Below are 5205 nucleotides of genomic sequence, written 5' to 3'. Positions count from 1 at the left end.
TTTGAAAAGATGATTTGGTCACGTCCTAGACATGATAAGGAAGGGTTCTAACCATGGCTACAGTCCCTTGGAAAGCCATGATCAGAACACACACCCTAATCATCCAAGAAACAAAACTGTGACATATTTCTGCAGCTATGGAAAATATTGCTGTCATTCCTTCGTTTTTTTATTGTATGAACTGAAACCCATGGACAAACAACACCCTAACACACTCTAAATCATGCCTATATGCAGCCTTGGGTGCCTGGAAACGAAACAACTCCTGAAACCAACAAAATACAGCAACCGTGAAGTACAATCAAAAGCCGAGGTGCTGTACAGATTTTTCGAAAACTTGCTGTCCAAACTTCGTTTTTGCCTCATAAATCCTGAGTATGTAATGTTTTAAATTATCTATAGGACTTGATTGAAGAGAAAAGAAACCATATATACATGCTTGGAATTTGTTTTGACAAAAACAAATCAATACGACGCGACGGAACGGAGTTGAATCTCTTTTCTTATTCCTGCTGCCTTTCACTCGATTCTATGCTGCTGTTTTCTGCTAATTTTCGAAGGTGAGGTTGTGGTGAATGTAGGTGATGAAGGTGAACAATATAATAAGTGTTAAAGGTGCCATTATATGCCTTTAGTTTGGGCGTTACAAGTCAAGAAGTTGAAGGTGTTTGAATTGTTTCTTATTCTCTTGTTTATTGCTGCTGTTGTTTTTCACGATTTCTCAGCTGTTTCCTTCTGATTTTTTTCTAGCATATGAGTGTAGGATATGTGGGTAAGGAAGAGGAAATTTTATAAGTGGTGTTAAAGGACCATAATATACATTAAAATGGGAGTTACATGTGAAGGAGTTGAATGGATTCAAATTGTTTATAGCTTTCTTGGCTACCGATTCTTTGCTCATTTTCTTGCTATGATTCACGTTATTTGCTAGCATAAAGGAGTTGAGGAGCTTCAAAGAGAATTATGGTGCATGTATTACCCATAATTATGAAGATTAAAAGTAGGAAATGAATACACTATAAAACCATTTAGTGGTAAATTTGAATGAGATTTACTACAATTTTTGAATTGTCTTAACCAAATATTATTACTACTTCTTGCATGGTATAATAGTGTTTTAATCTTGCATTTTAAATTCTTAAGGTTTAATACACTCATTATATATATTTTTAATGAATGACAAATTTATTTAGAATAGAATATTGCATGTCATGCTTGACTTAAAATTTAAGTATTTAAATGTTATTTTTAATTTCTTAAATATATTAAGCCTAAATTAATTCCTCCCCAATTGTTTACACATTTTAATTTTTAGCTTTAATTAAATATTGAACCTAAAAGAATTTATTTAATAACTTGGTTCCAACTAATTTTAATAAATCCTAAAACATTCTTTTTCTTTAAATTAAATTATTTCTTGACTTAAATTTAATTTAGGAATATTTTCTTATTATTAATCTTATATTAAATCTCCAAACTCCGGTCCGGCCTCGCGTATTTATCCTGAAAAGATAAAACTAAACATCTACTTTTAAAATAAATAATCATGACTTAAAATTTATTAAAATAAACCAAACACTTCATATATTTATAAAAATTCATTTTTAATTTAAATAGTAGCAATTATGCATGGCTTATACGTAATCTGATTTTTCGGGTTCTACAACTCTCCCTCCCTTAAAAGAAATTTCGTCCCCGAAATTCGCTTATCCTTGATAAACAAAAAGTTTAGACTCTTAATTCTAGAATCCTAATAATCCACGCTTCCGATGCGCTACTCTGATAAGATAAATATTAAGTTGTCCTTACGTTTCCTAAATAAATTTGTCTACCAAAATCCTCGTTTGTGAATCGCAACTTAAAACAACTTATGGTAACGTAGTTCTATTCAACTATAGCCCCGAATTTTGACTTATCCCGCAATTCCTCATACTAGAGGTGGATGTCCAAATTTAACGCGCCTTACTTTCCTTATAATATACCCAAGATGTTCATTGACCTATTATATTTCAATATTGAAATCTTAACAGCATCCCTTCTTAACTTTATTGAATTCAAGATATGTTAAAGCTTCAAGTCCAAGTATTGGCATTCATGCAGTTCGACTTAAGAGGTCTTAGTAAAACACTTAAAAATTTAAACCTTATCTCAACCCCATAATAATATTAGACTAAGATCCTTGAATCGAATCTTTATCTTACCACTCCAAACTTACTTAACCTAACTATTTAGAAGTGCATCCCAATATAACGTTGTTGCAAATCTCAAGTTCGAGTGGTCTTAATCCATAAAACCCAAAATATACGATACCGATCTTCCACCTAAATAATAAAATTATTCTAGCACAAATTACATGCTTAAACTATTTCCTTTTCAATTAGAATAAAGTTGAGACCTAAGACCCTGGGACTTTCCTTATTGAAGCGAACATCGCACCCTTATGTATCCTTAATGCTTAATTAATACTAGCGTATAAAACTTAATAAGTTAACCCATGGTAGCATTAGACTAACTCTAATAAATCAATTTCACTTATAACCCATAGAATTCTAGAATCCCCATATCACGCTTCTAGATTCCTTACTTGATAAAAATCTTAATATTCATCAATTGATAACTTATATTGAACACAACTAATTCCCTTTTGTTTTTATTTCACTCAAAATTTCCGTATGAACAAATATCCCATAAATTTGAAATTCGAACTTACCTAATCCAAATAGCTTTGAATAAAAGAATTCCAATACGCATATCCGTTTAGTCCCAAGTTTGTTAATGACTTCCAAAAACTCTCAAGACAAAGTGTCTACCTTACCTCTTACGTGCGTCTACCAATTATACTAACCATCATCGTACCCAACTTTCCTAAAAATTTTAAATTCTCACAAAGTATAATCTTAAATGTTAAGATCATGACTAAAACTTGTGACACATCAAACTTATGTTCCCAAAAATTTACTAACTCAATGTTTATCCTTATAACTTAACTAACCAATCAAATTTACATTAAATCGGCATCACTTTAAATCCTTAATTTGCCACAACATGATTTCACTAACGCTTAAATTTCCATGCCTAAGATTGATTCATCCTACAATGTCCTTGGTTACCATTCATTATAACATTATAATCCCAATATCTAAATATTCTATATTTCCTTCGAGCCTAAATAACCAAAAATTCCTACCATTTAAACCGTTCAATTCTCACTTATTATTAGATAAGTTCTCAAATTTCCTAAGATTTTAAAATTAATTCTTACTTTCCTCCAATATCATCCAATTTTTCCCTAAATCTCGAAAATTCCACAATTACCCATGAGTTCTCAGTATTCCCAATTTCATTTTATAGATTTCCCGTATCATAAGGTTCAATAGTCTTAAGTTTATTATACCCAAAATTAATTCCCATAACACGTCTTACATGCAGAGCCATGGAAATAGTTTTGGTTGATGATTTAACACTGTTTATTCAAATGAATATTTTCAGTATGAAAGAAACTGTTAAAAACAGTTTAAATGAAAAATATGATTTACCTGAAAATTTAGATTTATTAAATAAATGGACTATTCCTAAAATAGAATCTAAAATGATCTATAAATTAGGAACATTTGAAAAAATTGGTTTTAAACAGGTAGTAAAAACTACAGAATCATCAGTACCTCTTCATAATGAAGAAATGGTTATTAGACTATTGAATAATAAAGATATTTTGCCTTATAGGAAAAATTACAGATTTATTCATATAGGTTTAATACAAATTGCTTTTAGACCTTTAACTTTAGAAGGTTTACCAGAAAGCTTTATAGCAGCTTTAAGAGATGGTAGAAATTTAAATTGGAAACAGTCCCTTATGGGAATAATTCAATCTAGTCTGGCTCATGGTCCAGTATATTTTGATGTTTATCCAAATTTATCTTTATCTCTGTCTGATATAAATATTTTAGACTCTTTAACATTAAATGTTAAAACTCATGGTTATAATTATACTCCTGGTACAGAAGTTATATGTATCTGTTATCGTATTTATTATAAACCGTTGTTTACACTGAATCCTATGTGTAAAAGGATTGATAAAAAATTAAATGAAACAATTCTAATAGAAACTAATTTTAATAGATCTAATATTACAACCCGTAGATCTATAAAATGGGAAGAAATAGAATTTCCAGAAAACTGGATAATTGAACAAGCTGTTCCTAGAAATCCTATAATAAATAGAGATTTACAGCAAGTGATTCAAAATAATGAAGGATCTGTTCAAATACAGTTTAATAATGAACAAAGAAGATTATTACCCTCTTCTGTTTATGCTAGATCAAGATCTAGTCATTCTTTTATTTCACCTCTAGATTATATGGTGGATATTCCACAAACTTCTAGAGCTTCAACCTCTCAAATACGAGAAGAAATAGAATCTTCAGCAGAAGATTTAATAATTAATCAAAATAATATTGTTCATCAATGTAATTTTCAAAAAGTTAAAGAAACTGATACTGTTTCAGAAATGAATTTTACTATTTAATGGATAGTAAACAAAAAATTGATTTTGCTAAAGGATCTTTTGCTAGAGCAAAGATCAATGCAGAATTTTATTTACCCAAATGGAAATCTTTCAGAGATTGGTATTTTAAAAGTTTCTCTGAAGAAGAATTTGAATATATTGTTACAGAATTTTATAAATACTGTGAAAATCAAAATAAATTAATTCATTTTGTTCCTTGGTTTTTTAAAACATTTATTATAGATTATATTTCTATTCTTGAAAGAAATTATAAATTTCCTTCTGGACAGATTCAAAAATCTGTTTATCCTCCTCAACAATCTTTTATTATAGAAAAGAATAATAAAGTTTTGAATTTTACTGCTTTTTCAAGATTATTTGAAAATGATATGTTACAAATAACTGTTAAACATATTAATCAAATAATTGAAAAACAGAATTACACAAATTTATATCTTACGATAATAGGAGAAGAGATCGTTTCTCTTAAAGATCGTATTGATAAAATTATTTTAGCTATTAATAAAATTAAACCAGATGTTCATATAAAAGAACCAGAAACTAATATTGTTTCTATTGCTAGTTCTTCTATTAAATCCCCTCCAGAAATTAAAGATTTTAAATTTAAATCTTCTGTTTCTGATTTAGAAAAATTATTAGAAGAAAAATTTAAAAATCTTAATTTAAATACTCTTAATGAA

This window comes from Primulina huaijiensis, chromosome 12 (assembly GCF_012295235.1).
Source record: "Primulina huaijiensis isolate GDHJ02 chromosome 12, ASM1229523v2, whole genome shotgun sequence".
Lineage (NCBI taxonomy): Eukaryota > Viridiplantae > Streptophyta > Magnoliopsida > Lamiales > Gesneriaceae > Primulina > Primulina huaijiensis.
The sequence above is the reverse complement of the archived record's forward strand: the minus strand, read 5'-3'. Positions refer to the sequence as shown.